Consider the following 12582-nt stretch of genomic DNA (forward strand, 5'->3'; position numbering starts at 1 on the left):
ATTTCTAACTTAACTCCATGTGGTCAGATACCAAATTTTGTATGATTCTAATTCATTTAAATTTATTGAGACTTGTTTTACTCTCCCAGAATATGTTCTGTCTTAGCCATTTTTCTGTGTTCTGTGTTGAAAAGAATGTGTATTCTATTATTGTAGGGTGGAATTCTATAAATGTCATTTAGATCAAGTTGGTTGATATTGTTCAAATCTTTCATATCCTTTCTAATTTTCTGTCGACTCTCAATTATTGAGAAAGTGGTGTTGAACTCTCTGACTATATTTGTGAATTTGTATCTTTCTCCTTTTAGGTTTGTCAGTTTTTATTTTATATATTTTAAAGCTTATTAAATATTTAGGATCGTTCTCTTGGTGCATAGACGCCTTTGTCACTTTGAAATGACCTTCCTTATCCCTAGTAATATTCTTAGTTCTGCAATCTACTTTATTAATATAGCCACTCTAACTTTTTTAAGTAGTATGGGAATGGTGTATCTTTTTCTGTCTTTTTTCTTTTAACCTTTCTGTGTCTATTTACAATGGTTGCTTTTAGGTATTACTTAGTTGAGTCTGTTGAAAAAAAAAATCCAATTTGACATCTGCCTTTTTTTAGGTGTTTAGGCCACTTACATTTAATGTGATTATTAATGTGGTTGGGGTTTTTTTGTTTTGTTTTTTAAGATTTTATTTTTAAGTAATCCCTGCACCACTTATGGGGCTCAAACCCACAACCCCAAGATCAAGAGTTGCGTGCTCCACTGACTAGGCAGCTAGGTGCCCCGATATGGTTGGGTTTAAACCTACCATCATGGTTGTTTTCTTTTTATCCCATCTGTTTTTAGTCACCTTTCTCTCTTTTTCTGCCTTCCTTTAAATTATTTTTTGATCCATTTTCTGTTCTTGGTTGACTTATTATACCTCTTCATTTCATTTGTTTGTTTTTATGGGTGCCTTAGGGTTTATAGTATATACCTCATATTTCATGGTAGGGCCATTAGTTTCTGCTATGGCCAACAAGCAAGCCAGGAACTAGTTCTTGAAATGAAAACATTTTTCTTTTTGCGTAAGGGCCATGTCATTGCTTCAAAACCCAGGATCCTTTTTTATGATTCTTCTTTCCAAATTTGCTACAGATTCAAAACATTATCTCTATCTTCCACAGATATTTTGAACACCATTAGATCTGTGAGGTGTAAGGGCTGAGTGGCAAAGTAGTCTGTAATGCAGTCTCGATCTTTCTGTTGCTTTGGCCCTCTTCAGCCATTGTTATTCAGTAAACATGTTGGAGCAGTATACCCAAGTCTCGTAATGTTGCTTTTGAAATCTAGAAAGGCATACTCAGCAGCATACCTTTTCTTAGTGGTATGGGTTGCAAGTTGCAACTTGATCTTTACATTCAATATACTCTAGACCATTAACCACCAGAAACTCGACTGAAGTGGTAGGCTCCTATAATTTTGTTATTATTTTCCACACTCTGGCATACATGTATCATCCCAAGGTATCTACTGTCTGTTCTTCAGATCTTGTCAGCATGAGGTTATCAACAAAGTGGATCAGTATAATGTTCCATGGGGTGTTAAGAAGCTGAGTCCTTGTAGGCCAAGAGTCAGCAAACGTTTTCTGTAAATGGCGAGATAGCAAATACTTTAGCTTTTATAGGCTAAATGGTCTCTGTTGCAACTACTTCACTCTGCTGGTATAGTACAAAACAGCCATAGACAATGTGTAAAAGAATAGGTAAAGCTGTGTTGCAGTAAAGCTCTATTTACAAAAACAGGTGGTGGGCTGGATTTAGCCTGTGGGTCATAGTTTACCAACCCCTGCTATAGACTCATCTCTGGCTTAGAGTTGATATAACCTCGTGGCAATATACTAAATGTACTGCTATCTCTCTCTCTCTCTCTCTTTTTTGAGGGGGGGAGATAGCTCGAGCAATGGGGGTAGAGGGAGGGGGAGAGAGAATCCCAAGCAGACTCCATGCTCAGTGTGGAGCCTGACATGGGGCTCAGTCTCACAACCCGGAGATCATGACCTGAGCCAAAATCAAGAGTCGGATGCTTAACTGACTGAGCCACCCAGGCGCCCCTATGTACTGCTATCTTTATCAGGTAAAAGTAAAATGCATCTGATTTTCTCTGTTTATTAGGGTAGAGAAGAAAGTGTTAGCAAATTAGTACCTACATGTCATGGAATTAATTGTTGTTCCATATGGAGACTGTACCTGGAAAAGCATGTGCAGTTGGAACCCACAGTAATCTGTTGTCATCCTCCTAGGCACTCTCATTTTGGAGCCTTAAACTGGAGAGTTAAATGGGTGTGTAGTAGGAATCACTATCTGTTTATATTTTAGTAAGCTTTGGATGGTGACACTGATTTCTGCATTTACCTTAGGGATTAATATTTTGATGATGTTTGGGTGGGGGAAGCTCCATGGCTTCCATTGGCCTTTCCTTCTCTAATAGTTCTAATTCCATAGGTCTGGCAGTCAGTTTTGCTGCCAGAATATCTGTCCATTAATGTACACACTCAGGATCTAGAAAATTAATCTTTAATTTGGGGTAGGGGTCCATCCAACTTGACATACCAAGAGACAAATTCTGTTAGAAAGTTCATGTATTGTTTGACTCCCCTAAGTCCCCACTCTGACCTGTAGTCTGCTGGATCACCAGACAGGAAACACTGGGAAAATGGGAAATCTGGGATTTGATCATTGTTTTAAGAAAGAGAAGTTTTAAGAAAAGTTTTTAAAGTAATTCACAATTAGAACTTATTTTAATATTAACAAAATTATCTTTTAATCCAGACAAAGCCTGGGTAATACTTTCTGTAGTCTCTGAGTTTGTTTTCCTAAATAAAATTATTTACTCTATTTTGGAATTTGGTTAATAGTTATTTGACAGATATTATTTTTCAGGCCTTTTTCTCTGTTAGAGTATCTTACTTTTGGTTTCTTGACTTTTTCTCTTTTTGACCTTTTGACCCCTCCCCCCCAGTCTAGCATGAATTTTTTCTATAATTTTCTGCAGTCTACAGATGTTCTGCTATCCATCATAGGGTCAATATGTTAAGTTAAACACTATGTCCTACTTTTATCCTGTTTTATTTTTAAAACATTTTATCATGGAGAAATTTTAAATAGCTACAAAGTAAACAGAATAGTATAATGAACTTTTTTGTGTGTGTGTGAGCTTCATCTTTTTTTTTTATTTTTTATTGTTATGTTAATCACCATACATTACATCATTAGTTTTTGATGTAGTGTTCCATGATTCATTGTTTGTGCACAACACCCAGTGCTCCATGCAGAACGTGCCCTCTTTAATACCCATCACCAGACTAACCCATCCTCCCACCCCCTTCCCCTCTAGAACCCTCAGTTTGCTCTTCAAAGTCCATCGTCTCTCATGGTTCGTCTCCCCCTCCGATTTCCCCCCCCTTCATTCTTCCCCTCCTGCTATCTTTTTTTTTTCTTAACATATATTGCATTATTTGTTTCAGAGGTACAGATCTGTGATTCAACAGTCTTGCACAATTCCCAGCGCTCACCATAGCACATACCCTCCCCAATGTCTGTCACCCAGCCACCCCACCCCCCACTCCAGCAACCCTCAGTTTGTTTCCTGAGATTAAGAATTCCTCATATCAGTGAGGTCATATGATACATGTCTTTCTCTGATTGACTTATTTCGCTCAGCATAACACCCTCCAGTTCCATCCACGTTGTTGCAAATGGCAAGATCTCATTCCTTTTGATGGCCGCATAATATTCCATTGTATATATATACCACATCTTCTTTATCCATTCATCTGTCGATGGACATCTTGGCTCTTTCCACAGTTTGACTATTGTGGACATTGCTGCTATAAACATCGGGGTGCACGTACCCCTTCGGATCACTACATTTGTTATCTTTGGGGTAAATACCCAGTAGTGCAATTGCTGGATCGTATGGTAGCTCTATTTTCAACTTTTTGAGGAACCTCCATACTGTTTTCCAGAGTGGCTGCACCAGCTTGCATTCCCACCAACAGTGTAGGAGGGTTCCCCTTTCTCCGCATCCCCTCCAACATCTGTCATTTCCTGACTTGTTAATTTTAGCCATTCTGACTGGTGTGAGGTGGTATCTCATTGAGGTTTTGATTTGGATTTCCCTGATGCCGAGCGATGTTGAGCACTTTTTCATGTGTCTGTTGGCCATTTGAATGTCTTCTTTGGAAAAATGTCTGTTCATGTCTTCTGCTCATTTCTTGATTGGATTCTTCTTTCTTTGGGTGTTGAGTTTGATAAGTTCTTTGTAGATTTTGGATACTAGCCCTTTATCTGATATGTCATTTGCAAATATCTTCTCCCATTCTGTCAGTTGTCTTTTGGTTTTGTTGACTGTTTCTTTTGCTGTGCAAAAGCTTTTTATCTTGATGAAGTCCCAATAGTTCATTTTTGCCCTTGCTTCCCTTGCCTTTGGTGACGTTTCCAGGAAGAAGTTGCTGTGGCTGAGGTCGAAGAGGTTGCTGCCTGTGTTCTCCTTTAGGATTTTGATGGACTCCTGTCTCACATTGAGGTCTTTCAAGCATTTGGAGTCTATTTTTGTGTGTGGTGTAAGGAAATGGTCCAGTTTCATTCTTCTGCATGTGGCTGTCCAATTTTCCCAACACCATTTGTTGAAGAGACTTTTTTCCATTGGACATTCTTTCCTGCTTTGTCAAAGATTAGTTGACCATAGAGTTGAGGGTCCATTTCTGGGCTCTCTATTCTGTTCCATTGATCTATGTGTCTGTTTTTGTGCCAGTACCATACTGTCTTGATGATGACAGCTTTGTAATAGAGCTGGAAGTCCGGAATTGTGATGCTGCCAGCTTTGCTTTTCTTTTTCAACATTCCTCTGGCTATTCGGGGTCTTTTCTGGTTCCATACAAATTTTAGGATTATTTGTTCCATTTCTTTGAAAAAAGTAGATGGTATTTTGATGGGGATTGCATTGAATGTGTAGATTGCTGTAGGTAGCATTGACATCTTCACAATATTTGTTCTTCCAATCCATGAGCATGGAACGTTTTTCCATTTCTTTGTGTCTTCCTCAATTTGTTTCATGAGTATTTTGTAGTTTTCTGAGTACAGATCCTTTGCCTCTTTGGTTAGATTTATTCCTAGGTATCTTATGGTTTTGGGTGCAATTGTAAATGGGATCGACTCCTTAATTTCTCTTTCTTCTGTCTTGTTGGTGTATAGGAATACCACTGATTTCTGTGCATTGATTTTATATCCTGCCACTTTACTGAATTCCTGTATGAGTTCTAGCAGTTTTGGGGTGGAGTCTTTGGGTTTTCCACATAAAGTATCATATCATCTGTAAAGAGTGAGAGTTTGACTTCTTTGCCTATTTGGATGCCTTTTATTTCTTTTTGTTGTCTGATTGCTGTGGCTAGCACTTCTAATACTATGTTGAATAGCAGTGGTGATAGTGGACATCCCTGCCGCGTTCCTGACCTTAGGGGGAAAGCTCTCAATTTTTCCCCATTGAGAATGATATTCGCTGTAGGTTTCTCATAGATGGCTTTTATGATATTGAGGTATGTACCCTCTATCCCTATACTCTGAAGAGTTTTGATCAAGAAAGGATGCTGTACTTTGTCAAATGCTTTTTCTGCATCTATTGAGAGGATCATATGATTCTTGTTCTTTCTTTTGTTAATGTATTGTATCACGTTGATTGATTTGCAGATACTGAACCAACCTTGCAGCCCAGGGATAGATCCCACTTGGTCATGGTGAATAATCCTTTTAATGTACTGTTGGATCCTATTGGCTAGTATTTTGGTGAGCATTTTTGCATCCATGTTCATCAAGGATATTGGTCTGTAATTCTCCTTTTTGATGGGGTCTTTGTCTGGTTTTGGGATCAAGGTAATGGCAGCCTCATAAAACGAGTTTGGAAGTTTTCCTTCCATTTCTATTTTTTTGGAACAGTTTCAGAAGAATAGGTATTAATTCTTCTTTAAATGTTTGGTAGAATTCCCCTGGGAAGCCATCTGGCCCTGGGCTTTTGTTTGTTTGGAGATTTTTGATGACTGCTTCAATTTCCTTAGTGGTTATAGGTCTGTTCAGGTTTTCTATTTCTTCCTGGTTCAGTTTTGGTAGTTGATACATCTCTAGGAATGTATCCATTTCTTCCAGGTTAGCTAATTTGCTGGCATATAGTTGCTCATAATATGTTCTTATAATTATTTGTATTTCTTTGGTGTTGGTTGTGATCTCTCCTCTTTCATTCATGATTTTGTTGATTTGGGTCATTTCTCTTTTCTTTTTGATAAGTCTGGCCAGGGGTTTATCAATCTTGTTAATTCTTTCAAAGAACCAGCTCCTAGTTTCGTTTATCTGTTCTACTGTTCTTTTGGTTTCTGTTTCATTGATTTCTGCTCTGATCTTTATTTCTCTTCTCTTGCTGGGTTTAGGCTTTATTTGCTGTTCTTTCTCCAGCTCCTTTAGGTGTAGGGTTAAGTTGTGTACTTGAGACCTTTCTTGTTTCTTGAGAAAGGCTTGTATTGCTATATACTTTCCTCTTAGGACTGCCTTTGCTGCATCCCAAAGATTTTGAATAGTTGTGTTTTCATTTTCATTGGTTTCCATGAATTTTTTAAATTCTTTAATTTCCTCGTTGACCCGTTTATTCTTTAGTAGGATGCTCTTTAGCCTCCATGTATTTGAGTTCTTTCCGACTTTCCTCTTGTCATTGAGTTCTAGTTTCAAAGCATTGTGGTCTGAAAATAGGCAGGGAATTATCCCAATCTTTTGGTACCAGTTGAGACCTGATTTGTGACCTAGGATGTGATCTATTCTGGAGAATGTTCCATGGGGACTAGAGAAGAATGTGTATTCCGTTGCTTTGGGATGGAATGTTCTGAATATGTCTGTGAAGTCCATTTGGTCCAGTGTGTCATTTAAAGTTTTTATTTCCTTGTTGATCTTTTGCTTAGATGATCTGTCCATTTCAGTGAGGGGGTTGTTAAAGTCCCCCAGTATTACTGTATTGTTGTCAATGTGTTTCTTTGCTTTTTGTTATTAATTGCCTTATATAATTGGCTGCTCCCATTAGGGGCATAGATATTTATAATTGTTAGATCTTCTTGTTGGATAGACCCTTTAAGTAGGATATAGTGTCCTTCCTCATCTCTTATTACAGTCTTTGGTTTAAATTCTAATTTGTCTGATATAAAGATTGCCACCCCAGCTTTCTTTTGGTGTCCATTAGCATGGTAAATGGTTTTCCACCCCCTCACTTTCAATCTGGGGGTTCTTTGGGTCTAAAATGAGTCTCTTGCAGACAGCATATCGATGGGTCTTGTTTTTTAATCCAATCTGATAGCCTGTGTCTTTTGATTGGGGCATTTAGCCCATTTACATTCAGGGTAACTATTGAAAGATATGAATTTAGTGCCATTGTATTGCCTGTAAGGTGACTGTTACTGTATATTGTTTGTGTTCCTTTCTGGTCTATGTTGCTTTTAGGCTCTCTCTTTGCTTAGAGGACCCCTTTCAATATTTCTTGTAGGGCTGGTTTCGTGTTTGCAAATTCCTTTAGTGTTTGTTTGTCCTGGAAGCTTTTTATCTCTCCTTCTATTTTCAATGACAGCCTAGCTGGATATAGTATTCTTGGCTGCATATTTTTCTCATTTAGTGCTCTGAATATATCCTGCCAGTCCTTTCTGGCCTGCCAGGTCTCTGTGGATAGGTCTGTTGCCAATCTAATGTTTCTGCCATTGTAGGTTACATATCACTTCTCCCGAGCTGCTTTCAGGATTTTCTCTTTGTCTCTGAGACTCATAAGTTTTACTATTAGATGTCGGGGTGTTGACCTATTTTTATTGATTTTGAGAGGGGTTCTCTGTGCCTCCTGGATTTTGATGCCTGTTTCCTTCCCCAAATTAGGGAAGTTCTCTGCTATAATTTGCTCCAATATACCTTCTGCCCCTCTCTCTCTTTCTCCTTCTTCTGGGATCCCAATTATTCTCATGTTGTTTCGTCTTATGGTATCGCTTATCTCTCGAATTCTGCCCTCGTGATCCAGTAGTTGTTTATCTCTGTTTCTCAGCTTCTTTATTTTCCATCATTTGGTTTTCTAGATCACTGATTCTCTCTTCTGCTTCATTTATCCTAGCAGTTAGCACCCCCATTTTTGATTGCACCTCAGTAATAGCCTTTTTGATTTCAACTTGGTTAGATTTTAGTTCTTTTATTTCTCCAGAAAGGGTTTCTCTAATAACCTCCATGCTTTTTTCAAGCCCAGCTAGTATCTTTAAGTCATGATTTTGAACTCTAGATCCGACATCATACTAATGTCCGTATTGAGTAGGTCCCTGGCAGTCGGTACTACCTCTTGTTCTTTTTGTTGAGGTGATTTTTTCCATCTTGTCATTTTGTCCAGAGGAGAACAGATGAATGAGAGAATAGAATGCTAACAGGGTAACAACGTCCCCAGAAAATATACTCTAAACAAATCAGAAAAGACCTGAAGCTGGGGGAAAAGAAAGGGAAAGAAAGAAAAAAGAAAAAGATAAAAACAAACAAAAACAGAACAAAAGAAAACAAAAAAAACAGAATATGATCAAATATGATCAGGCTGGTGCATAGATCAGTGCCACACACTAGATTTTGGGTGTATTTTGGTCTATTAGAAGAAAGTGCCTCCCAAAAATTTTAAAGAAAGAAAAACTTATATATGTACAAAAATAAGGGTTGATATGATGAAGGGTTGGAATATGAGTGTAAAGATGAAAATTATAAAAAATTTTATAAAAGGAATTGATAAGTTGTTTGAAAATAGAAAGAAGAGGATTTCAAAAAAAGGAGAGAATGTGATCAGGCAGGAGACTAGAACAAAGCCATACACTAGAGATTTAGGGTATATTTTGATTTGTTAGAAGAAACTATCTCAAAAAAAAATTTTTTTTAAAGATTTTATTTGTTTATTTGACAGAGACAACAGCGAGAGAGGGAACACAAGCAGGGGGAGTGGGAGAGGGAGAAGCAGGCTTCCCGCTGAGCAGGGAGCCCGATGCAGGGCTCGATCCCAGGACCCTGGGACCATGACCTGAGCCGAAGGCAGACACTTAACGACTGAGCCACCCAGTCGCCTGTATCTCACAATTTTAAAGAGAGAACAACTTATATATATATGCCAAAGATAAGAGTAACTACTATGAAGGGATAGAATATGACTCTAAAAATGAAAAATAAAATTTTTTTTTTTAAAAAAAGGGATTGATAAGATGTTGGTTGAAAAAGGAAAAAAGAAAAAAAAAAAAGTTAAAAAAAAATTAACTTTGAAAGACTAAAGAATCATGGTAAAAAAAGCCATGGATTCTATGTGCAGTATTCCCCTAGCGCTGGAGTTCTGCCGTTCTCATTGATCGGTAAACTTGGTCTTGGCTGGCTGTTCTCGCTGATCTTCTGGGGGAGGGGCCTGTTGCTGTGGTTCCCAAATGTCTTTGCCGGAGGCGGAATTTCCCCGCCCTTGCAGGTCCGGGCTAAGTTATCTCCTCGGGTTTGCTCTCGGGAGCTTTTGTTCCCTGCAAGCTGTCCGTACAGCTTTGGAGGACGAGAGTGAAAACGGCGGCCTCCCAGTCTCCGCCCCGGAGGAGCCGAGAACTCGGGGCCCCGCTCCTCAGTGAGCCCCCAGAGAAAAGCAGTCAATCACTCCCGTCTCCCCGGTCTCTGGCCGTACTCCGTGCTCACCCGGCCTGTGACTGTTTCTTTCTCTGGCACACGACCCCGGGTGGAGTCTCCAAACCCAGCAGATCCGTGTGGTGCGCTCCCGTGCCGCTCCTCCCAGGGGAGGAAGGGGAGTCTCCCCGGATCTGTCGCTTGTTGGGTCCCTGCTGGAAGAGCAGTGGTCTGACTGTGCCGCGGATCACAGTTTATGGCAACCCCGAGCTGAGAGCCCGCGCCTGGGCTCCGTCTCTGCAGCTGGCTTCCCCGCTCCGATACCTGGGAGCTCTCCCGCCCTCAGGCACCCCCGGTCTTTCTGTGACCCCGAGGCTCCTGAGACCACACTGTCCCACAAGGGTTCCACCCCCTGCTTAGCCACTGGAGTGACATCCCTCTGGAGCCGACTTCTAAAAGTTCCGATTTTGTGCTCCGCTCTGTAGCACTTGCCAGAAGCGGCCGACGGAGGCCCCGTCCCCTGCCGTCTGTCCTCCCGAATATCGCCTCGGATTCGCTTCTCTGCATGTCCTGCCTTCCAGAAAGTGGTCCCTTTTCTGTTCAGAGAGTTGTTGCTATTCTTTTCTTCGATCTCCTGTTGAGTTTGTAGGTGTTCAGAATGGTTTGATCCCTATCCAGCTGAATTCCTGAGACAGACGAAATCCAGGTCTCCTACTACTCCACCATCTTGCTCCGCCCCCCAGTATAATGAACTTTTATGTACCTGTCACCCAGTTATAATAACTATATCAACATTTTGCCGTTCTTATTTCATCTGTATCCCCACCCCACTATCCACTCATCTACTTTATAATTTACTTCTGTGGTTCTTTTTTTTTTTTTTTTTTTTTTTTAAGATTTTATTTATTTGAGAGAGAGAGAGACTGAGCAAGAGAGAGCACAAGCGGGGAGGAGAGGGAGAAGCAGGCTCACCGTGGAGCAGGGAGCCCGACTCAGGACTTGATCCCAGGACCCTGGGATCATGACCTGAGCCGAAGGCAGACACTTAACTGACTAAGCCACCCAGGCGCCCCTGTGGTTCTTTTCTTTTTTAAGGGAAATTTGCACATATTAAAATGCACAGATCTTTGCTGTATGGTTTAGACACATGGATACATTTGTATAAACCACTCTTTTTAAAAGTATAGATTTTATTATTATTCAGGTATGATAAGGCCAACAGATTAGGAGACAGCCGCCACTGCAAAGGTAGTTTGTTATTCTCAGATCCCATGGGAAGGGTGCACACTATTCCACCCAGGGCAAGGGGGGGAAGTGCAGGTGTTGGTCAGGAGGTAAAGGAGTGGGAGGAAAACGTGAGCAAGAGCATTTATTGTGCTTTCCCGAGGAAGGAACTGAAGAGGCAGGGTAAGCAGGTTTAGATTGGCTAGCTTGAGTTACTTACAGCAGGCTCTGGGATATAGGGCTGTCCTTAGTTGTCTGATACCTGACCTTGGGGTGATTCAGTCAGGGGGATAGTGGCCCTGAGTGTGAGAGCCCCATATAGGAGGTCAAGTGTGGGCTTTGGATTAGGGGGTTTGCTTTTGGAAAGCACTCTTAGAGGTGAGTTGTTTGCTATCTCTAGGAATTAGATAGCCCTGGGAAGGGCTGTCCTCTGGGACCAGCAAGGCCCCAAGATATCAAAGCATCAAAATACAGAATATAAGAAAAAAAACTAATACATACTCCTATCACGATGTAGAATATTTCCATCTCCCCAGGAAGTTCTTTCATGTCTCTTCCCAATCTCCACCCTTCCTCCAGACAACCATTGTTCTAATCCTTTACACTCTAGTTATTTTTAATTTTGTTTGTTCTAGAACTTTATATAAACAAGATTATGTAGTGTGACTCTTGTGTTTGGCTTCTTTTAGTACAATGTCCTATGTTGTAGGTCTCTATACTTTGATCCTATTTGTTGCTGAGTAGTAGTCATTGTATGAACAGGCCACAGTCTGCTGATGAACATTAGCTTGTTTCCAGTTTTGGGTTATAAAGCTCCTACAAACATTTGTCTTTTGTTGACATGTTTTCATTTCTTTTGAGTAAATATGAGCAGTGGAATTTGCCAAGTCAAAAGTGAGGTACATGTTTGACTCTGAGAAATTGCTGGTTTTCTAAAGTAGTTGTACCATTTTACATTTCCACAAGCAGTGTATGAGAGTTTCAATTGCTCTACATTCTCACCAACATTTAGTGTTGCTAATCTTTTTAATTTTATATTTTGCTTTTATTTAAAAAAACTTAACAAAACTCTAAATTCAGTACATTTTTCTGTTTCTTTGACACGTTGTTTTTAGGATAAACACTAGGTTAATCAGCCTTTTTTTCCACCTTTGTAATTTTGTAGACAATTTGTCAGTTGGCTGAGAATGGTACTCTATATGGCAGTTGCCCCACAAGGCAAATAAATTTCCTAATCTCTCTTTCTCTCTTCTCTCTCTCCCTTCCTCTTTCTCTTTCTCTCTCTCTCCCACACACATGCACACATACACACACACACGCCAATAAGTAAAATACAAGATAGAATGTGATACATGTTCCAAAAGATAAACAGAGATAAATAGGAAGTACCACTTTTAAGCCCCAGGGCCTTGAAGAACATACAGGCTTTTGTCAGGTAATGATGTAAGAAAGGGCCTCACTGGTGAAAAGAATAGTGTATTTAATACCATACAATTAGCCTCAGTCATAATTTAGTCATAAATTATGCTCATTTAGATGGAATTGACCTGAAATTTCTCTTGTATGTTCTAAAACCTGTTTCTCCAGATATTTGGGGCATCATTGAATGACTCTACCTCCTGAACTTTGTTTTTACTCAAAGCATAGGCACTGTGGTATTATGATGTTTGAAGGTTAGAATGGTACCATCATTTTGAATC

The 12582-nt window shown here is 39.9% G+C and overlaps 1 protein-coding gene across 8 annotated transcripts in view; it reads left to right on the forward strand.

The window, feature by feature from the left end:
• SEC22A (SEC22 homolog A, vesicle trafficking protein) overlaps nucleotides 1-12582 on the forward strand; it is a 73115-nt gene that overhangs the window by 28712 nt on the left and 31821 nt on the right. The gene's annotated exons all lie outside the window — the stretch shown is intronic.

The sequence above is a fragment of the Phoca vitulina genome, unplaced genomic scaffold (assembly GCF_004348235.1).
Source record: "Phoca vitulina isolate PV1807 unplaced genomic scaffold, GSC_HSeal_1.0 scaffold8, whole genome shotgun sequence".
Lineage (NCBI taxonomy): Eukaryota > Metazoa > Chordata > Mammalia > Carnivora > Phocidae > Phoca > Phoca vitulina.